The sequence below is a fragment of the Balaenoptera physalus genome (genome assembly GCF_965194825.1).
Source record: "Balaenoptera physalus genome assembly, chromosome: 18".
Taxonomy (NCBI): Eukaryota; Metazoa; Chordata; class Mammalia; order Artiodactyla; family Balaenopteridae; genus Balaenoptera; species Balaenoptera physalus.
Genome location: NC_138899.1, coordinates 26,714,055 through 26,737,756, shown reverse-complemented (window position 1 = coordinate 26,737,756; position 23,702 = coordinate 26,714,055). Strand labels below are relative to the sequence as shown.

The 23,702-nt window shown below is 39.4% G+C and overlaps 1 protein-coding gene and 1 pseudogene across 2 annotated transcripts in view; both read left to right on the top strand.

Moving 5' to 3' along the window:
• LOC309647474 (uncharacterized protein) overlaps nucleotides 1–23,702 on the top strand; it is a 191,516-nt gene that overhangs the window by 150,526 nt on the left and 17,288 nt on the right. The window lies entirely within an intron of this gene.
• LOC309647600 (SIN3-HDAC complex-associated factor pseudogene) lies at nucleotides 4,420–12,589 on the top strand (annotated as a pseudogene). The gene has a single exon. The product of its transcript is annotated as an SIN3-HDAC complex-associated factor pseudogene (transcript).

Sequence of the window (23,702 nt, the reverse complement as noted above, 5' to 3'; positions counted from 1 at the left end):
CTGGTTTTAAACCTGCCAGACTGTCTTCAGTTGTGTCACTGGGCCTGATACACAAACACAGAGTAAAATTCTAAAACACTTTTGGTAATGGAAGAGGTGGGGATCTCAGAATCAAACACCAATATCATGTTGAATGGTTAGTAATACCTATTCTGACTCAATACAACAAAATGAAAAGGAGGATTGCTTTCAGTTAAATTAGTTGAGTTAAACTTATATATCTCCAATCATCTGAGTAATTTGGAATGGAACTTCCACTTGCAGCATGTAGTGATCATGGACCACAATGTCTGACGTGCAACTTGTACGTGTAACATAAAAATTTAAATCCGTTTCATTTTTCAGCTTCTCTTATTGGGGTGGAGGGCTAGTCAGTTTGGGTTCCCCCACTTTTCCAGGGTCGTATCTGTGTTCCAGGGACTTTAGAGGGGTACAAGACTGACCTCTGCTAAGATATCCATCATCGCATCTGGGCCTCAGTCATTGGCCCACGTGGTAGCCGCTGAGGCGTCTCTTGTTCCCATGCTCAAGTCTCATTCAGAAGTGGCATTCTCTATGCTTCTTCCAAGCCCAGCCAAGGGAACCACACTTTCTGCTGCTTCTGTGCTGAGGCATAGGAATTGTCATTTCCTTATGGTCCCATCTGCCTACACCAAACACACAGCCATCCCCTATCTTCCTGAGACCCAACCTCGGAGGCAGGGAATGGAGGTGGAGGAAGCATATGTCTCTCTCTGGGACCCCAAGGTTATCTCTGTTCAACTTGCTTCCTCCCATCCATCCTGTCTTCTTTCTCATCCAAATGAATCATCTTCTGTAGCAGGGGAGAGATCAACTGTCTTATAATATTCCTCACATTTGTTTTGTCCTTGCACAGAGTCCTGACTGTTGCTCAAGCACTGGGTTTCTCAACTGGTGCACTATTGACTTTGGGGGCTGGATATTTTGTTGGGGGGTGTGGAGAGCTGTCCTGTTCACTGTGAGATGTTCAGCCACATCCCTGGCCTCTACTCACGAGATGCCAGTAGCACCCGCATTGTGGAAACTGAGAATTATCTCCAGACCTTGCCAAAATGGCCCTGGTGCATTTGCCCTTCATGGAGAGCTACTGCCTTAGGGGCATAGACTTTTGGAAACAAAAGCCATTAAAATTCCCTGGAGACGATCCACATCGAAGAGGAGTGCTGGCAGAAGGGGCACCCAAAGGAGATGTGGGAAATTGGGAATTCGTATTTTAAATTTTTTGTATACGCTCTACTGGACATGCAGGAAAAGGAGACAGGAAAGTTAGGATAGCTACACACAAACACTTCCATACTGAACATAGATGCTTAAATGTTAGAAGAGTTTCATCTTTGTATTTTTTATGAAGTAATTGTTTTCTCCTTATCAGCACTGCTCTCATTTTCTAAAGGAAACTTAATATCATTGATGCGAACTGATACAAATAAAATAGATTTCAGAAGCATGGACATTAAAGTTGTACATGATTGGTTGTTCAAAATTTTTATTCTTCTAAAATTTATAAATGTCTTCTAATAAAGGTTAATAAACAGAATGTTATATAGAACATCATCACAGCACTGTCTTAAATAGAAAAAAAATTCCACTAAATATAGACATATATTTATTTGTAAAATAAAAAATAAGTATATATTTATATATTTATTTACTATTTACATATAGACATGTATGTAGAGCATTAACTACGCTTCACCTCTTGAGAAAGACCTAAAGCAAAAGTATTAAATTGTAAAGAATTCGATTTCTAAGATACTTTAAATTTCTGAACTTAAGGGAAAGCCAGTCACTTACCTTGTATTTCCCCATGACTGATCTATGATGGGCCAAATAGAAATGTCAAAGGCTGTTGACAGAACAAGAATAATGAGCATACATTTATGGCTTTTGTCAATAGCCCCAGAGATCAATTGCCCCATTGACCAAGGCCAAGTATTTCTTCCAAAGGGTGAATCTTGAAAAAAGTGGTTTCCAGATGCAGTTCATATCCAGGTGTTGCATTGGCCTTTTTGACACCCTTTCTGTCACCTTTCCACAGGCAAAGGAAATTTGAAAACCGACCAAAATCAACAAGCTTGCTTTCTTCCAGGCAGTGTTTAGTAAGCAATGGATTGATAGATGTTTTTATTCTTGTGGTCAGTGAAGAGTTTGGGAAACGGTGGGGCAGTTACTTAGGATGTTTGCACTGAACACTTAGACCCTCTCCCCCTAATAGTTTGATCATAAGGAAAGAACATAAACCATTTAATGTGGAGCAAACTTCTTCCATTTGAGGGTGACAGTCTCTAAATCGGCCACGTCTTTGATGTTATGCTTAGGCTGGGAAGATTTCAAGTGCACTGGCATATAGTTATCCTAATGTGACAATTGTTTCACTTTGAAATTATTTTCCTCAAACAGTACTGAAATCTGAGCTCCAAAGATGAAAATTGGAACCACAAGCTCTTCTGTGTATAATACTCGGTTCTCTAACACCAACTAAATTGTTTTATGTATCTTCAGGTTTTATTTTATTAAATTCTTAAAAATCTATATTCTTAAAAATTCTTAAAATCCATACTCATTTTTTCTCATAAATAAATATGAAAATATTTATATAATTGAAAATTAACTGAATTAAGTGTTAGGAAATGCATACAAGAGACAATGTCTCTCATCAGCAAACATGAAAAAGATTCAGTTCATTAGTAAACAATGAGATGCAAATAAAAATGAAACAAGACAATTTTTTCTTATCAAATTGGCAGAGATAAAAAATTTCGGAGTGCTCAATACTGGACATAGAGTATTGCTAGTGAGAAAGAGAAAAAAGGTGTTATAGCCTCTTTGGGAAATAATTTGACAACATGTAGAAAGGGTCTTTTAAATGTCCAAGGCTGAGACAAGTAATCCTAAACCTGGGAATCTATCCAAAAAAAAAATCATCTTAAAAAAAAAAAAAAATCATCTTAAATACAGAGAGAGTTTTATGTACAAATGTACTCATTGTAGTACTATTTACAATAGGGAAAAAAGGGGGGGGAAACAAAGTGTTTGACAATAAAGGAAATTTAAATAAATTGTGATACTTTATGAATGTGTATTTAGACATTAAATATGCTAATGAAATATTTGAATAATGGTAAACATTCGTTATAATATTTAGAAAAAGAAACACTGTAAAAATTATGTGTCAATTTTGTATAAAAATTATGTAAAAGTGATGCTTAGAAAAAAGACTAAAATACAGCCAGATAGTAAAACTTGTATTTGTAAGGTGAGAATATGGGTAAACATTTTAAAATTTTAGTTTTAAATTTTCCAAAAATTTTCCAAAAATGCTGTATTCATCTTTTTATACTTGGAATAAAATAAATTTTATTTTCAAAAATGTATATACATTTTAAAACTTAAAATTACTCTGCAATACTAATCTTCACACACATAGTTCGTGAACTATGTTTTTCTTCCAAATGAAAACATTAGAAAATGACTCTAACCTCATACCCTAGTCCCCCTTTTTTCAGTTAGCCCAGCTTCAGCTGTCTTTGGTAAAATTGATTATCCTTTTTGAAATATTGATAAACGTTAGGTCTCACAGCTTGTTCCAATTCTAATGTATTATTAGTCAGTTTTATTTCCAGGACATCATGTATCCAATTTCTCTGTTAGAGTTGCATGCTATTCTCTAAAACTACCAAAAAACTAATTTTTGGTTACGGCTTGTCTTTCTTTCCTTATTTGCTTCCTAGTAGAATACCTATGTTCTAGCTTGAATTTTAAGACGCTCCCATTCCTTTGTTTGGTAAACAAAAAAGAATCATCACACCTGTAGGCCTTCCTTCTTTGCCCTTCTAATGTTATAAGTATACTGGGTGGTCGGCATGAGGGGTAACAGAGCTGGTGTTACACTAGCTATTTTAAGCCATCAATTATCACAAGATTCCTGGACTACACTATGGAAAAATTTCTAGGTCTTATGGTGTGTGTGTGTGTGTGTGTGTGTGATGGGATATCAAAGGAGAAGTGGAAAATACAAAAAAACAAAAAAATAGTTTAACTTCAAGAATCTTAAATAGTATTTCAGTGGTTTTCTATGTGTGGTTCTGAACCAATAGCCTAACTTGTTAAGAATGAAATTCTCAGGCACCTCTGTGGACCTCCTTGGATCGGAAGCTGGGCTTTTGTTTAGACCCTCCCGGTGATGCACACTCAAATCTGAGAACCGCAGCTTAAGAAGAGGGCCAGGCGCAGGGCAGGGAGGCGGCGGCTCGGGACGCGCTTCCCTCCGGCCACCCCGCCCCGGCCCGCCCCGGAGGGCAGCTCTCCGCCGGAACTCTCCCTCCCACCCCAGATGCTGCGTTTACCCCCCGAGCCGCCGGGAGCTGTTCTCTTTGCTGTTTGGGTGCCTCTGTCTCCGTCGTCGCGCGCCCAGGGGTCCATCCAGTGGCATTTTGAGTTTTGAAAGGTATTTCTGAATATAAGAAACACTTTACTACCCAGAAGGAATCTAGAAAGTGGAATTGGGGAAGTTATTACATTGGAGGGACTATTGGTGTCCTTCAAAGCATACTAAGACTATTGCCCAGAAGAAATGATGTTTGGTTTTCACAAGCCAAAGGTGTAGGGAAGTATAGAGGGCTGCTATATTTGCAGAGCTAAATCCTCCAGTTCTCGATTCGCTGACAGTTAACGCTATGAAAAGGACTTACAGAGCTGTTTTGGGTTACATGAGACTCGCTCAGGAGACATCTGTAATGCCAGTGTCCTGCTTGTGAAAAGATGGAAGAAATTGCCAGCAGGATCAAAAAAAAAAAAAAAAAAAAAAAAAACTGGAATCATGTGGTAGATGCAAGGGCAGGACCCAGTCTAAAGACTACACGGAAACCAAAGAAAGTGAAAACTCTATCTGGAAACAAGATAAAAAGCAACCAGATCAGTCAACTGCAGAAGGAATTTAAACGTCACCATTCTGACGCTCACAGTACCACCTTAGGTGCCTCTCCAGCTCAATCTCCTTGTCATAGTAACCAGTCAGATGATGGCTCAGATACAGAGATGGCTTCTGGCTCTAACAGAACGCCAGTGTTTTCCTTTTTAGATCTCACGTACTAGAAAAGACAGAAAATACGCTGTGGCACTATCTATAAAGGCCGTTTGGGGGAAGTCCTTGTTGACATACATCTATTCAAGCCTTGCTGCAGCAATAAGAAAGCAGCTGCTGGGAAGCCGGTGGAGCAGGGGCCAGAGCCTCTGCCCATCTCCACTCAGGAGTGGTGACTGAGGTTTATGTAGAAGGGGAACAAAAAACGATTTAAATTTTGGAAAACAAAGCAACAAAATGACCCTCCTATTTTTTAACTTGTATACCTACTATTCTGCCAAAGGAAGATTCCTAGAGTAGTTTTGAGTGTGTTGTTTTCCCTCCAGTTCCACAAACTCTGAAGCCAGTATCTAGATTACTAAAAGAAAAAACGAAGTGTACATAATATTTAAGATGCTGAGTTATTTCATAGGAAAGCTGAATGCTGCTGTAAGGTGCTCTTTAAGTCTTTTTTTAAAATCCCCTTCTAATGAATGAAATTAGGGGAATTTCAGGGGACAGAGATGAGATTTGTTGTATGACAAATATATGTAGTTTTAGTCTTTTTATATTGAGAAGCAGTGGTTGGGACATTTTTTAAGATGGCTGGCTACACTTGTTTTCCTTCTTTATAATAAATTTGTCATAACTCAGTAAACACAGACTTGCCCCTAGAGATAGTTGTTAATAACTTTGAAATATTAAGGTGTTGCCAAGGTTCTGATGATTCAGACCTGTACTACTGAATATTAAGCAGGACAGACTAAGCTCTCTAGTGTGAATATCTTGAAGGAGTAATTTCTAAATATACAGAGCTAACTTGACTGCATATGTTGCATCGTGTGTCACCTCCCTCCATATTGGTATTTGATAAAGTTTTTAATTTATATGACACTTCTAAAGCAGAATCAAAGTTCCTCTCAGGGAAATGTCAAATCTTTAGGATATGCAATCATGTATGAATAGTACCAAAGCATTACCACTTGGTAGAGAACGCACTCTATTAAAAATGTTAAATTATCTGATAAATAAAATGTGCAAGTCTTCAGGATGGCACATGAAAAAAACAAAGGTTAATGCTTCTTGAGGCACATCTCTTAGAGGGCTTGCAAGTGTGTAAATAATTTGTTTATGTTACATGACTGGTGACTTCATTGAAAATCTGCACAATTCAGTTTTAGCTCTAGATTACTTCGGCTGACCTTTGTGAAGGTTTTATTTGTGTAGAATGGTTGTTTGACTTGTTTTAACCTATTAGGGTTTTGGGCTTTTGTTTTTGTTTTCATTCTATATTAAAGTAAAATTCAACTAAAAGAAAAGAGTTGTATGTTAATGCTGAGTGGGTTGCTTTTGGTTTGGTTTCTTTTAGTCAGGCTTTCTGAACATTGAGGTGTTAGATGATACATCCTAAACGTGGAGCTCTTCAATTCTAAAACCTTCATTAAAAGCCTTTTACTTGAACCCGCCCCCCGCAAAAAAAAACAAAAAAAAAGAAAGCCAGAGAGAACATCAAATAATATGCAAACTAATTTTGTACAGTACACTTCACATAGAGTTGAAGTTAGCCCAGGCACTTTTGGGAAATGATTGTTCTTGTTACGTGAAGCCTGGCTAGTTTTTCTTTTACCTTGGAAGTATTAACAATCCCCTTGTGAACCCTGCTTTTCCCCTTTCCTGTCTTCCGAAGCTGGCCTTTTGTGGTTAGATGCAGTGGGCCACGGCGCTGGGATCTGCCCAGGCAGCTGAGGCCCTTGGATTTCTTTTCCACGTGACTGGCCTAGGATGGCCTTCGTGATGGTAACTGTGCTATTATTTCCTGCACTTCATGTTTAAAACACTTCAACCTGCTACAAACCAGGCTTCCACGTTTCTTTGAGCAACATCCGGAGCAGATGTGTAGCTTCCACATGTACTCCTAGAAGCAAAGAATAGACAGGAAAACTTCTATCCCTTCCCCACATTTCAGTTTCACAAAAGTATTTCCCATTTAGAATATAAATCTCTATATAGATTTATTTGCTGGCTGTTTGCAGCCGTATCAAGTGTTCTTCGTTGATCATCATTCTGGAAATGTCCAGAAAAAGAACCTATAATTGTTATTCTGGATCTGTACAATAGCATGTCTTCCAACCATTCTGTGTCTTCATTTCCATATTTATGTTCCAGAAATCACGATCAATTTCCCAAATTCTAAACTTACGCAAATTCTTTTATGCCTGGGCACTGTTCCCAATGAATTATTTATTATACTTTCCTTTTCATATAGTTTTTGCAGGATATTTTCTTAGCTTTACCCATTTGTCTTATTCCAGCAGTCAGGATGGGTTCAACCGGTAGATAAGAAAGGTAATATGATTTAGAGGATGGTAAATGGCTTTCTTGCAAAATGTCTCCTTTACGAGGTATGAAGTAAGGCCTGTGTTTTCATTGGCCTGTCACATTTTCCAGGCCTGATCTCTCTCCCACACCCCTGCCTGATATTTTCAACTCCTTGCTTGGTGTCATTCAACTGTCGACTGAAAAAAATGCACAATGTGAGAGTTGTGAGTTAAGTTTTATTTGGGACAAAATGAGGACTATAGCCCGAGAGATGGCATTTCAGATAGCTCTGAGAAACTGCTCTAAAGAAGTAGGGGGGAAGGTTAGTATATATGTGATGCTGAAGGGGGAGTACATAAAATCAAACACACATTTTTTGCAGAAGGTTTCTGCTAGTCACAAGGAGCAGTCGTCACCATGAAGGATTTTAGTGCTTTTCTAGATATGAGGAGATGCAAGAATTGGGCTCATAAAATCATGTCCTGAAAATATCTATCTGAAGACCTGTTCTGCCAGTTTTTTCCAGAGCACAGAGTGCCTCATGTCTGATCTCCACCCTGAACTCCTTTCAGGGGGTGTTGAAGGTCAGCAGCTGCAGTGGCTCATAATTTAAACCTTGTAGAGGTAGATGGCAAGTGCCAATGGCAAGTGCCAATTTGTGGGTGACACAACCTTCTAACATGTTCTCTAATTCTATAGCAGTGCTTCTCAAACTTTTCTGTGCATCCCTTGTAAGCTTTTTTTTTTTATAGTTTTTAAAAAAATTTATTTATTTAATTAATTTATTTTTGGCTGCGTTGAGTCTTCCATGCTGCGTGCGGGCTTTCTCTAGTTGCAGCGAGAGGGGGCTACTCTTCATTGTGGTGTGCAGGCTTCTTATTGCAGTGGCTTCTCTTGCTGCAGAGCACGGGCTCTAGGCGCGTGGGCTTCAGTAGTTGTGGCATGCAGGCTCAGTAGTTGTGGCTCACAGGTTCTAGAGCACAGGCTCAGTAGTTGTGGCACACGGGCTTAGTTGCTCCGCGGCATGTGGGATCTTCCTGGACAAGGGCTCGAACCCGTGTCCCCTGCATTGGCAGGCGGATTCTTCACCACTGCGCCACCAGGGAAGTCCATCCTTGTAAGCTTTTTAAAACACAGACTGTTGGGCCCATGGCCATCCATTCTGCTTCAGCAGGCCCTGAATAGGTTGGAGAAGTTGCATTTCTAACAAGCTCTCGGGTGTTGCTAATGCTGCAGTTCTGAAGACAACACTTTGAGATCCTTCATTTGCTCAATTGTTCTGTGATTTACCTTTAATTTTTATGTGTGAGGCTGTCACTATTGATGTTCTAGACACCAACAACCATTTTCCCTTGATAAGAGATCCTAATTGTATCGAGGGACCACGAAAGCCTCTTGCTTCAGGAAAACCTGCCTTCAATTCCAGTCCTAGGATGAGAATTTTAATAAGTTTAAGATAATTTAGTTAATAGTTGAAATGCATAATAATCCCATTCCCCTGTGAATGATTTAGTATAAGACATGAATAAAGTCAGCGGAGGCTTCTGAGGAAGATTTCTTTTCTCTCAGAAAGATACATCTGGAAGAGATGAACCCTTTTTCTGGATCTGGAATGATAGGGTATGCTAGTAATAGTGCTACGTCTAGCTCTGCACCATCAAGAGAGCTTGAGAACAGTAGAATACAAAAAGAAAAACAATTAGATCCCTGAAATAATGATGAGTCTTCAAATGAACCAACCTAGAGCTACCCTGCCCTAAGCCTTCTTATTATGTGGGATTTCTGTTTCTTGCAGCTAAAAGCATATTAATTGATATGATCGATCTATCTATCATCTATTTATCTATCCTTGACTTTTCTTTATAGGTTATATTTGCTTCATAAATGTGCGATGATCAGGAAAGATAATAACAGCACTGTTAGAATTCAGCTACATTACTTGGGAAGGTTAGTGTATCTCCCATCAAGATCATATCAAGAAGTAATCATATTTTCTTTACCATACAGAGGTTTGGAAAGAATAGAATATAAGAAAATAAAGTCTTATGGGTGTGAAAGAGGAGAACAAAAATTTCAGAATCTACTCAAGAGGTCAAGCCTGAAAAAAGGCACCAGAATGGCGGCACTGGATTCCCGTTCCATAGCAGGAAGGAACTGAAAGTCTCTTTTTCAAAATATCCTTTCTGGCTTCCCTTCGTGCATTCACACCTCAGTAATTCATTCTCCAGCATGAATTCAGTGTGATTAAAAACATCTGATTATGTCATTCTCACTAAAACCCTTTAAAGACTTCCCATTTTTCTTTATTTTTTTCTTTCTTTTAAATTTTACTGTGGTAAGAATATTTAACATGAGATTTACTCTCTTACCAGATTTTTAAGTGTACAACACGGTATTGCTAGTTACAGGCACAATGCTGTACAGTAGATCTCTAAGCTTTACTCATCTTGCATAACTGAGCTTTATACCTATTGAACGACAACTTCCCATTGTCTCCTCTCCCTACCCCTTGGCAACCACCATCCTGCTCTCTACTCCTGTATGTTTGACTGTCTTAGATTCCTCATATAAGTGGAATCATACAGTGTTTGTCCTTCTGTGACAGGCTTATGTCACTTAGCGTAATGTCATCAAGATTTGTCCAAGTTGCCACATATTACAAGACTTCCTTCTTTTATAAGGCTGAATAATGTTCCACTGTATGTACATACCACATTTTCTTTATCCATTCATCTGTAGTTGGACATTTAGGTTGTTTCTACATCTTGACTACCGTGAATAGTGCTGCAATGAACGTGAGAGTGCTAATATCTCCTGGAGATCCTAATTTCATTTCTTTTGGATTAATGCCCAGAAGTGGGATTGCTGGATCATATGGTAATTCTATTTTTAATTTTTTGAGGAACCTCAATTCTGTTTTGCATAGTGGCTGCTCTATTTTGCATTCCCACCAGCAGAGTACAGGCGTTCCAATTTCTCCACATCCTCACTGTCACTTGTCTTTTTTTTTTTTTCATAATGGCCACCTTAACGTGTGAAATAATACCTCACTGTGGTATTGATTTGCATTTCCCTGATGATCAGTGGCACCGAGCAGCTTTTCATATACCTGTTGGCTATGTGTTTGTCTTCGTTGGGGAAAGATCTGTTCAAGTCTATTTTTTAATTAGTTTATTCATTTTTTTACTACTGAGTTGTAGGAGTTCCTTATATATTTGGAAATGAACCCTTTATCAAAGATATGGTTTGCAATTGTTTTCTCTGATCTGTAGGTTGTAAAGGCTTCCCATTTTTCTAAAGATAAACATTCCAAATCCTTACCTTGTCCCACAAGGCCCTGTTTGGACTGGTTCCCACCTAGCTCTCAGCCTTATCTGGTACCACTCTCCCATCCCTCCTTCTTTTTGTTCTTGCCCCAAAGGCCTGCTTTCAATTCCACATTCCTGCCATGTGCCTTCCTGCCTCACAAACCTTTGCATATGCAGTGCCTCTTCTTCCTAAAAGCACCTCCCACATCTTTGCCACCTCCCTCTTTACCTTTCATCTTTCATAATTCAACTTAAATGTCGCTCCCATATAGAACAGCTTCTTGAGACTAGACTAAGTCTTCTTCTATTCTCATATATTAATACCATAATCCTCTTTGTGGTACTTATCACGAATTTAATTGTATAATTAAATGCACAGTTAATTATTCAATGTCTATCTCTTAAATTACCATGTGAGCCCTTGAGGGCAAGAGCACATCTTGCCATATTTTTGTGTGTCTGGCACTACCATAGTGTAGTATGGTACTACCATATCCCTAGTACCAGACACGAAACATGGGTTGAACAATCTCTTTTTCCTTCAGGCACCTTTTCTAATGACTGCAAGTATTTTCAGCCACTCTTCTTTCACCAAACAGTCAGTAAATACTGGTCAACCTGGTTTTGCACCTAACCTTTCCCATCACTACAAATGAGCAAATAGGTATTCATTTTCTTGCTTCACAGATTAGAAAATGAGCCCCAAAGAAGTTAAATCACCTGCCCATATTTGTTCCATTTATGTTGACGTTTAAAGTCAGAGAGCCTGACTCCTACTCCCTGGCTTCTCCTTGGACAAGTCACCTTCAGCACAGCATTACTCAGCTTGCTCAGAAGGAGAACACCTGTGGTTGAGCAGAGTACCGCTCTCTCCCTTCCTCTGCACCGGAATTCTGTGCAGCTTACACTTGCCTGAGTCATTCATGGAAAGCATCTGAGAACATCGTGTAAAATACACCAGCCCACCCAGGAATGTCTTTCATCGTCCCAAGCACAAAGGGTCAATGGAGTGTTCTAGGAATATCTTTGAAAGGGAAGCAAGAATTCAAAGCAGAGAATTTCTCCCCAGTCACCACCCCCCTTCTTGCCAGTCAACTAACCGTAGGTGTGTGCTCAAATACAAACACCTGGGAAACCTTGACAATGAATCAAAAATTTTCAGTTCCTTCTGGAAAGGAGTAATTCAACGGACGCATGAATGCAGTCATGGAAATTAGAATCCCTGCTGTGACCTGGAACCTTGGAAAGTAAGCATGTGGGCAACCAGAAGTTCCCACACCCTGAGCTAGGGCTGCAGAGAAACCTTACAGGGTCATTGAGAGTATTCGTCGTTGAGATAAGTGACATCTGAGAAATTCCTACAGGGCTGTGGACACTCCTCTCCTTCCAGCTTCTAACGTTCCTCTGACAAGAGCTCAGGGCGAGATTCTTCAACAAGGGGCACTGTTGGCTGCTTAAAGTTTACATGCTTCTGTTTTCATACAAGCAAGCAATTTAGCCCTGATTGAGGAAGTATTTAAGAGGGATAAAGGCCCAGTTTAGAGGCTGTTGGAGTGTTTGGAAAATCTGTATTAAAATTTTGGCATCAGGGCTTCCCTGATGGCACAGTGGTTAAGAATCAGCCTGTCAATGCAGGGGACATGGGTTTGAGCCTTGGTCCAGGAAGATCCCACATCTGCAGAGCAACTAAGCCCGTGCGCCACAACTACTGAGCCTGCGCTCTAGAGCCCGCGAGCCACAACTACTGAAGCCCGAGTGCCTAGAGCCTGTGCTCCGCAACAAGAGAAGCCACCGCAATGAGAAGCCTGCACACCGCAACAAAGAGTAGCCCCCTCTCACCGCAGCTAGAGGAAGCCCGTGCGCAGCAACAAAGACCCAACGCAGCCAAAAATTAATTAATTAATTAATTAATTTTTTAAAACTTTGGCATCATATGTATAAAATAGATAACTAATGAGAACCTACTGTATAGCACAGGGAACTCTACTCGGTGCTCTGTGGTGACCTAAATGGGAGGGAAATCCAAAAAAGAGGGGATATATATTTATGTATGGATGATTCAGTTTGCCGTACAGCAGAAACTGACACAGCAGTGTAAAGCAACTCTACTCCAATAAAAAGAATTTTTTTGGCATCAAAACTATATGCCTCTGTTTATCAATAAGTAATTGTTGCTGGGTATCTGTTCTGAGTTCACCTTGTGATAGGAACGGTCAGGAAGTTCAAAAGAAGGGTGAGGGAGTAGGAAGGCAGAGTAGAAAGAACAAAGACCTTAGAATCAGAAGAATGAATACAGTTTCATATCTTCTGCTTACTGGATCAGCTTCGTTCGGGTCTGTATTTTATTTGTAAAGCACTAGTAGCCTTAGGAACTTCATAAGGCTGTTGTAAAAAAGAAAACTAGGGAAGACAAATGAGTCGGGGGGAGAAAAGCAGCACAGCATCTTCTTAGCTCTTCATTTAATAATTATGTTTGAAGGCTTGTAATATACATTAATAAACTTACCAGACAAAATTCAAATTCTTATGGTAGACTCTTGCCTATCCTTCAAGGTTCCAATCAACTATTATCTCTTCTGGTTATGTTTTTCCCTTAAATAAATCTCTTCCTTAATTAAATCTCGAATGCCCTTACTACAATGTGTTATTTCACACGTATGTTAACATGTCCACGTTCTACGCTAAACTGTGATTTCCTAAAAACAGAGGTTGTGTCTTATTCCCATTTCTGCTCCCACAGAGTCTTTTAGAAGTCCTTTAGTAGAAACATAGTATGATCAAACTATTATCCAGACAAGAAAAAAGCTTTTATGACTGTAAAATTCTGTCCATAATCAATGTCTTGCCACAAATTTAGTAAAATAAAAAAAAAAATTCCCTGAAGCTAAAGAGGGTCTTGCCATCTTGGGATTGTCCTTCTGCTTGTCTGTGACATGAAGTTATTTGAACCCAACAATATATCTATTCAGAAACAAGGTGGGTGATGAAGATCAATTATATACGCAAATTGTCCTTGAACTAATGGTTTTGTCACACGGGTTCGATACAGGCTCATTTAAAAATGTAAACTGGAATTTTTTTCAATTAGTTTTCTTTTCTTAGTTTTCACTGTTTGGAATAAGAAAATTTTCTTGAGCAAAAAATGATAAAAGAAAAAAAAAGCAGCTTGGATACGGTTTGCCTTCCATACCATATTTATTCCTTAGATATAAATATGGGTAGAAGAAAAATATGACCTAAACAATATTAATCCAAATGATAAAGGGTATATTTTATTACCAAAATTTTGTTTAATATTTACTTTCGTAATACTAAAGTCTTTGCAGGAACTCAAAGATCAGTGAAGTTTCCAAAATTAACCAGCATTTCAAGAAGGAATTTCATTAGTGAGATTATTTGATTGACTGAATCTTTTGTCATAGACCCAACCTTTGCAAAGTTGAGTATAAATTCCTACCTTCCCTGATGTGAAAAATCTGAGTCCTTCAACATTATATCAGATGTTTCTAGTTTGCATTGTGTAAGTGGTCCTGGAAAATTTCAAGTCAAGCACTTTTAAGGGAATTGTTTAAAATGTAAGAGGGAATTTAGAAATAAAATCACCAGTAAATTCCTTACGATATGAACAAGCCTCTATGTCACACGTTTTATAGAATCGATATTTCTTGTGTCAGATTTTCGTGAAGAGGGATGGAAATGATCGCAAGACTGAGCTTTTATTCCTTAATATTATAAATGAGGTTACAAGACACTGTTCTCAAATATCATAGGTCTTCCTTTCAATTGTTAAGAACCATTTCTAAAGATCTAACACAAGAGCAGATGAGCCACACTGGCTGGATTTGGGGATAATTGGATTTTCTTTTCTCTTCACAAAAATTATGCATGCCTGGAAAGAATGGTAAGAATAAACTTCAACCTACTAATTCAGCCTACTAATTACCATCAGCTAGTGTCTGGCTTTTGAAATCTGATTTAAGAAAAAAAAAAAAAAATGAAATGAAACCGCAGGCTTGGCTGATAGAAAACTGTATTATGTTTAAGCAGTGATGGGGGAAGCCCAGTCTTAAGCAGGCTAGACTTTGGACCAAACCCAACTGATGTTTCCCATCCTTGTTTATTTTGTTACTTGACATGATTCAACTCATTAAGGATTTCAAAGGTCCAAGGGAAAGTCCTTCTACTTTGCCAAGGGCATCCTTAGTTGGAATTCCATTATCTCCCATGATCCAAGACAGGGATTTCCTCCTACTCAGTTCTGAGTAATTATGTGTAAGCAAACCCTTGGTGTTCTAGCAGAGTGACTGTGCTGAGTTGATGGCTCACCATGAATCATTCATGTGGCAGGCGTCTTCAATGAGAGGGTGAGGAGGGATAACATTGATTTGCAGTGTTTAGATGAAGTATGGCTTTCTCATTCATCTCATTTGCTTCATCAGAGTTGACGCTTATTCTTATAAACCATACCCTTTCCTAAAATGATTACAGGAAGAGAGAACAAGCAGATTCAATCAGTCCTTCCTGCTCTACTGAGTCTAATTTAGACTACACCTTAGGAAATGCTGCTTCCTCCTTTCAGAAATCAGGAATTAGTGTTCTCTCTCTCTCTCTTTCCTTTTCCTGTCCTCTCTCCACTCCTCCTTTCCCAACCAGTGAAACAAAATTATTTTAAATTAGGAAGTGGTATTCTTTTTAAAGTCTGCATTTTCTATTTCAAAATTTTAAAGCTTACCTCTTTTTTCTTTGGGGAGGGGTGCAATAGATTTCTCTGAGACTGTGATAAAAGAACCTCCTTCCAGAATAATTGATAACCACAGATTCACAACTGACATACACCTTTTGGAGGGCTGCAGTCTGAGGTCATCTATGGAGGCTTCCATCATGCCTCTTCCCTCCTTCCCACGCCAATGATGTCAAGTTACACCACTGCTCTAACCGTCCCAGTAACGTATCCAACCAAGATTTGCAGGCAATGGGAACTGAGACCATTTATTCTTCTCAATTTTTTGGTAACATATACTGTCTGGGCAAGTAACAAGGTTTAAGGAGAACAGCTCAAAGGAGAACCTGGTAGGGTTCAGGATTCTGGGCCCTCCTGATTCTTAAGTGACTCTCAAAGCTTTTTAAGAGCTTCAGATATAAAATAACAATACATCATAGAAATTCCCCTGGCAAATCCTCCGGCCTTTCCCATTCCTTTTTAAAGCAGCTTTATTGAGATATAATTCACATACCACACCATTTATCCATATAAAGTGTTCAGTGCTATTCAGAGCTACAACCATCACCACAATCAATTTTCTAAATTTTTCATCAGCCCAAAAAGAAACCCGGTACCCACGGGCAGTCACTCCCCATTTCCCTCCCACCCCTCCCAAAGCCCAAGGGAGTAGACCAATCTACTTTTTGTCTCTATGGACTTGTCTGCTCCAAATGAGACCTCAAATACGAATTGCCCACTATGTTACTCTTAGTCAGGACTGTTGCCCCAGGTGACCATAAAACTGCTCACTTGAATTAAACAATTCATCATTTGATTGTCTAATGGGAGCAAAGCATTATGTTAGGCATGCACAAGTTTCAAAGGTGAGTTTTCAACCTAGTTATGGGAATTATTCTAAAAAGAAGTGATCGATGTTATGAGAGCAGTACACAAGGGATCCTGAAATGTGTTGCTCTCCAAAGCTGGCAGGCGCCATCCTCACCTCTAAAAGCCAATGTTCACCAGGAACTACCCCAGACATGGGTTCCTATTTATGGTCAACTTCCGGAACCATTCACTGGAATTCCAAACAGTTTCTGATTTCCTCAGATACTGATCCCCGGAATTCTTTTTTGTTTGCAGTCTCACAATATTCTTTTGGGTCTTGTGATGGAGATGAGGAGTGTTCCTGCTTCCTTCATGGCTTTCTGGTCATGCTGTTTTCTTAAGTTTCTTCTCAGCTACGTGCCTTTGCATAGGCTGTTCCCCTTCCTTGCTCTTCTTGGCTCTGACTTCCTGAATTTCCACCAGCCATCCTGCAGGCCTAGGCTTAAAATGGTACTTCTTAGTCTGACTAGGCCAGCTTCAGCCTTTAAGAAAGCCTTGTGTTCACCCTTTATCTCTCTTAGCACAGTTGTAATTTCAATTATTTCTGTGATTATTTGTTAAATATCTATTTTCCCCACTAAAACATAATGCCGGTAATCACATAATTTCACAATTGTATTTCTAGAACCTAGAACAGTGCCTGGAATAGATTATACTCTAATATATATTTGTGAATAAATGGAGAGCAGGATATGATCAGAACTGCTATATCTATCTGTATCTATACCTACATCTAAGGCAGTTGTATATACATGTGTATTAGATTAATACATGAGGACGAGACAACCCATTCCCTAAAACAAACAACAAAAAAATACTTAACATGCTATACTGAAATTATCCATTTATTTCTATTTCCACTATTGAATAACAAGTTTCTCAAGTCCGGGAATGTACGTATTTAAATGTCTGACACGTATTAATCACTTATGTTTGCAATCTATATAGCAGCTTATGCCTTAAGAAAGTATGTTGGTCCTTTGTCTTAATCTATTGGCCCTCTAAACTCTCTGTCCTTGGTCTTCTCCGCAGCTGGTAGTTCCCAGGCCCACTGACTTGAAGACTACCTGTAGGCCGATGACTCACCAGACTGGAACCCTATCCCTGGTTTCACTCCTAAGCACCTATGGTAACATCTCAAAGTTAAGAGAATCGTTGGTTCTCTCTTTCCTCTATCCCTCCAAAGGCGTTTGCTCCATTTCAGAAAATGGTATTACCATCCTTCTAAGTGCTCAAGATAAAATCCTTGATACGTGTCTTTCTACCATGCCCATGTCCAAACTGTAAAAGACATACCTAGAATCCATTTATCATTCTGTGTACTTAAAAGACATACCTGAGATCCATTAGAGTATTTATTTTAGTTATGATCACTATCTGAAATTATTTATTTACTTGTTTTCTAGTTTTTGACCATCTCCCGTCACTAGACCAACAGCTTCTTGAGGCAATGGATCTTGTTTTCTTTTCACTATTCTTACCCTAGCACTCAGAACAGGCCCTGCACCCTAGCGAATACTTGTTGAATGGATGAGTGAATGAATGGATGGAAAATGAGCATCTTGGGGAGTAGGCTGAACTGAATGAGAGAAGCAATGGCAGTGGGGGAAGTAATAGCATATCCTTGGAAAAGAATTGGTGAAGGGAAAAACCAAACGAAAAAAGGTAAAAATGAAATAAGAAGATTCATTCTAGATGCTAAGTTTTAACAGGTTTGGGTTATGCACCCTTTTGTGAATATTATGGTATCACTTGGCATATAATTTCAAGGTATTCTCTAGATACTCTGAATCTCATCCAAGTTGCTATCAGAGGGTGTCATGAAGGCCTGAGTAAAAATTTCTAGAGGTTGATCAGTGATAGCCTTATCTTCCCAGAGAACATTTCATTCTGAAGGTCAACTTCCATCTAATATTGCCACTTTTTTGATACTTCAACAATTGCATCAAACTCCCCATTACAATGGGCAGAAGTGAGACTACACAGTTGGTACTGTGTTAGCTGTGCAAGATTTTAGGTTAGGCAAAGCCATGCAGGGCAAAATATAAAGCCAAAGAATTGCCCCAAGAATCCTTTTTCTGCAGTGGAGTTACTCCAGATATAGCCAACTTCTCTAAGATCTAGCCTTAATCTTAACTAAAGTTACTGAAATTTCTCAGGATCCACACTGTGTTCATAGCTTCCAGGGAGAAGTAAATTACTATCAAATTCTGTGGGGATACAGGGTCTTTAAAAGGGATCCATTGGCCAAATGCAATTTTTCCATTGGATTCATCCAAAAAGTAAGGAAAAGTGTGTCTTCATAGCCACTTAGCTTGTACACAGCAAATATGTAGTGTGTGAAGCCATTGGCAGCCATCGAACCTCCTACCAGCTAGATTACACTGGAATAGTGTCACATTTTACTAAGACTCCCTAGAGAACTTTACTTGACTGTACTGCCTCGCTTTCATGGGACAGTGTCCAGGATAAGCAGGGAAGTATTTCCCCCCCCCCCTATTTTATCTGAGTTTGCTCAAGGAACTGAAATCATCATGTCCTGAGCCACATGCCATGTGCAAGGCCTCCAACTGGCACACAGAAAACTCTAAGGAATCGTTACTCAGTGACTCTTGCCATTTGCAAGCCTGTGGAATTCAGGTGCCCACAGGAAGGAGTGGAGAGGTTTTTCCAGCCTGACCGTATCAGCCGTCTCACTACAAGAACCTTCTGTTTTGGCTGAAGTCCTTCTATCAGACTCAGGCTGTTCTTTACAGCCAAGTGTGAGTTTAACGTGTCTGATTTACTTTCTATAAGTGCTTGTCTCATTCACAGGCTCTTCTCCTCATATCCAATGGCTTGACTGCTTTGTATTCATGCTTGTTTTTCAGAGGAGGTGGGATAGTTGGACACCGGAGAACATAAATCCTAGAAGTTTAACTTCAGAGTAGAAATTAATGATAATGAAGAACCACAGGCACTAGTGTTCAGCAGAGAAAATCAAACAAGTAGGATCAATCATCATGTAAGGCTGTGGGATACGATGCAACAATAATGTGAGGATGGGATGGGCAGTAATAGTATTTGAAATTTTCTGGTGAATTAAGCAAAGGTTTTGGTAACTATCTTTTTCTCCTCTTTGTGAGATGTAGGTTGCTGTAAGCTATAGTACTGTGGCAAAAAAACTTGGTGGAGAGCAAAACAGTTTTAAAATTTTCCTTAGAACCCAGCCCACTGGAATTATGAAAGCAGCCTCAGTAAGTAAGATAGACGTGCGTGCCTCCAGTTACAGAGGTGTAGGGAAAGGAGTGACTTCAGTTACTGGAAAATCGTATTTGCATTGGACAACACGATTATTTGAATTGGATGGGGCAGGTAGAGGTGCATCTCAACTTTATCAAACACATTACAGATGTAATTTTTAATTCATCTGCTCAGGGCCATTTTGTTTGTGGATACAGGATGACTGGTAATATTTTTTAAACACGTTTTTAAAATTACCTTTAAGCTCCTTAAGTATTCTAAGAACATTCTTAAGCTCCTTAAGAATTCCAAGAATAATTTGTTTGCAAGTCAAAGACTGACACCTGCTAATTCCATCATTGATTATTTTTTTAAAAGTAAATTAAGTATACATAGCCTGCGATGGAAGCATGCCCTGCTACTCTTTTCTTGGGTACGTGAAAAGAATCAGAGAAACCCATTTGATAAAATATTGTTTCCCCTCACAGAGAGTAAAAGGCTGGGCAGTGTCCATCTAACACACAAGGTAGTTTGCCTTTTAAGGCGACATTCTCCGGGATGTAAAAATTATTGTTTAGGTGACTTAGATGGTGATTTTTGAAAATTACTCAGTTAAAGGTAAATGAGTCATCCGCCTCCAAACAAAACAAGCTCCGTGTTTTACGGGCTTGCTTCTCAGAGTTCCCTTTGTCTTCCATTTTTATCCGCTAGAAGGAGAGTGAGTCGTGCTCACTGATGGGGATAGCCGACCCTTGATCCTTCTGCAGCGCATGAACCTGCAGGAAGGCTGCACGCTTCCCTCCCAGGCGCATCACGCTGCAGTCCCCAGGGAGGGTGTGCAGGAGGTTTGAGCGCGGGGGTGGCAGTGGAGGCGTTTCCCTTCTATTTTGGTTTCTCCTGCTGACTGACTGCTCAGCTGTTCATGAGTCACCTTAACCTCAAAATCTGTCATTAAAACAGAAATAATGGTACCTATTTTCTGTGCCTTATAGGAATTGCATGAAGATGTTATTCATATTTCTGAAATACATGTGAGAATTAGTCAACGTTAGATATTAGGAAAAGTACAATGCGGTTGTTCTCAAGCCACAATGAAGATGCTTCTATCGCTTAGACTTTGAGAATTCTCTGTGCTGAAAAATGAAGAATGAGAAAAGATCCTAATATGGATTAAATATGACAAAATATTTATGTGACAAACTGGATCAAGAATATATGTGATTTGAATAACATATGGCATTAGAACTTACTTATTAAAATGTTCATTTAGGGGCTTCCCTGGTGGTGCAGTGGTTGAGAATCTGCCTGCCAATGCAGGGAACACGGGTTCGAGCCCTGGTCTGGGAAGATCCCACATGCCACGGAGCAGCTGGGCCCGTGAGCCACAACTACTGAGCCTGCGCGTCTGGAGCCTGTGCTCCGCAACAAGAGAGGCCACGATAGTGAGAGGCCCGTGCACCGCGATGAAGAGTGGCCCCCGCTTGCCGCAACTAGAGAAAGCCCTCGCACAGAAACGAAGACCCAACATAGCAATCAATCAATCAATCAATCAATCAATCTTTAAAAAAAAAAAAATGTTCATTTAATAAAATTTTATCAAGCATCCTGGCACTAAATTAGACATTAGGGATACCTTATGACACAGAACCTCTCCTAAAAAGACCACATACTGGAAATAAGACAGTAAATGACTCTGGGTAATGGCACATGTAAATGTGGTGGTATTTGGGATATTTTTCACATTAATGTCAACAAAACTAGTGATTCTTAAAGCACCGGTTAGGAGCTTCAGAGAGCATTCACCTTAATAGTTTACATTTATCTGAAGAGTTTACATTTATCTTAAATATGTTTTTCTACAGTATAACTTACCTTACTTAGTTATTCTTTTTCTACACTTGTGAGTTTAATGTTTAATTTCTTTTTTATTCGTTCATATGTAGAAATAAAAATATTAAAGAACATGAATTTGTCTCTGGACAGCATTTTGTCCACATTCCAAATAATGTTTTTACTATTTAGTGCTGTCAGTATTCTGTAATAAATGCTCTATAATAATAATTTTTATTAGGTGATCCTATTAAAATTCCAAAATAATAATCAGCCTACGCTTCAAGTTTTGCTCTCAGTATTCAGCTAGCTTACATAAGCAGATTTGTTTGTGTAGCCATTTCTTTTGTCTTTGTCATAAAGTCCAGGTTCCTCATATGGACTGCTGTGTATTTGACCTCTGAACTAGGAAGAGTATTTTATAGATGCTCTATTTAATTCTTCCTGGTCCACCCACACGCAGGCTTCCACCATTTAAACAGTCTTTACAACAGGCTTCTACAAACAGATTTCTGGCAGACTGAACAGTCCTTAGGACAGGTCCCTACAAACAATAATAACAGGTTTATTTATTTGGGTTTGGGGAAGAGAAAAGAAATAGAACCAAATACCTACCCTTCATTCTCCCTTCCAGAGTCCAAGGGAGGATACCCCCATGTATTGGCATTCTCCTCCGTGGGATGGATGGGAGAATTCTGAACGTGATATTATTGGCCTTTCTTGGCCCAGAGCTCAGTTTTGCAGTTCCCCCCATTTCCTGTCCCAGAGAGAGATGAAAGAGTAGCATTGAGTCTCCGTGCAGCACATCCAAACGCTGTGGCTGGAATCCCAAACTCTTAGCCTCAGTCCTTTTATCACGCTGCCCCGCTCCTCCCAGCAAACTGGGCTCATCACTGATCCCTCTCTCTTAACCTTGTCCCACGAGGTATGGGGGCTTTTCTCTTAGAGCTTTATTTTCTCTACCAAAGATCTAGTTGTAGAGAAGTGAAATGCTAATTATTATTGCCACAACTGTTTTATCTCATTAGGAGAAGAAAATTTAAGAAATTGAATTATTCTTCTAGCTAGATCTTACTGACCAACATATGAAGTTATTTCTGATTCTTGCCGTATTTTTGGTCAAAACATCCTTGCTGTATGAACTCTAAACAACACTAAGTAGGATGTTTTAAACAACACTAAGTAGGATGTTTCTCTTTCTTTGGTCCTGGGACAGACTTCATAATAATATTTTGTGCAAAATCCACATATACAGGTGGACATTTTCTTTTCCTTTTTCATTCCTCAAAGTAAGATGAAGGATTTTTTAAAAGTCTGCGCAAGAACATGATTGAAATTACATTTCTTAAAAATTAGATAACTGTCTCCTTCTAATTCATAAAATTTTTCACGCTCCTTGGAGCACTCTTTTTTTCCCACTTCACAGCTTCTTTGTTCCCATCATACAAAATGATCCTAAATGATGCTGAAAGTCTCAGACTGCTTCCTAAACCCCATTCCTCTGCCCTCCAATTAAATCCATCAATAGATCCAGCTGAATTATAAACGTTGGAACAACCCTTTTGTTATTGAGGGAAATTGAAGGAGCCCTATTTTAGTAGTTCTGATTAATCAACATTAAATGAACCTCGTTTACCCTTGTCTTGACTTGGCTTCTGACCTGTCCCAGTGACAAAGTGCCCCCCCTTTGTCACCAATAGCTGAATATCAGACATATTGACCCATCCCCGAGTATTTACCTGGATATAACCTACTCATCCTTCCCAATTATCATCATGTCACTTGTCCATTCTCTTACGTACAGTCAGCCCTCCATATCGGTGGTTGGTTGAATCCGATGCAGAACTCACAGATACAGAGGGCTGACTGTACTATGCCATTTTATGTAAGGGACTTGAGCATCCGCAGATGGTATCGACGGGGGTCCTGGACCCAGTACCAAAGGATAACTGTGTTGGCATCCCATCTACTCTCTCTTCATTAGTTCAAGGGTTGTTTCTCCCTGTCTACTCAGTCTTCCTAAGGCAAACTGTCATCCTGCCCAACTCTCTGCCCCTCACCTGCCTCCATTTTCTCCATTATCATGTTCTCACTGACTTTCTCCTGAGATATCACTTGTTTACCCCCTTTAGCGCCTCCCTTACAGCGAGGATCTGTCTGAAGTGTCATCTATTACCTGCCACCATACTATTTCACTAGTAGGAATGTCGGAAACTACTCTGAATATTTATCAAATGTTTTTAACATAACCCTAATTTTGATGGACTACTTCTAAGAGTCCGTTAGAAGGGAAAGCCAAACTACAGAGGAAGAAGTAAGTTCATAACGATGCTCAGTGTCCTTATTTATA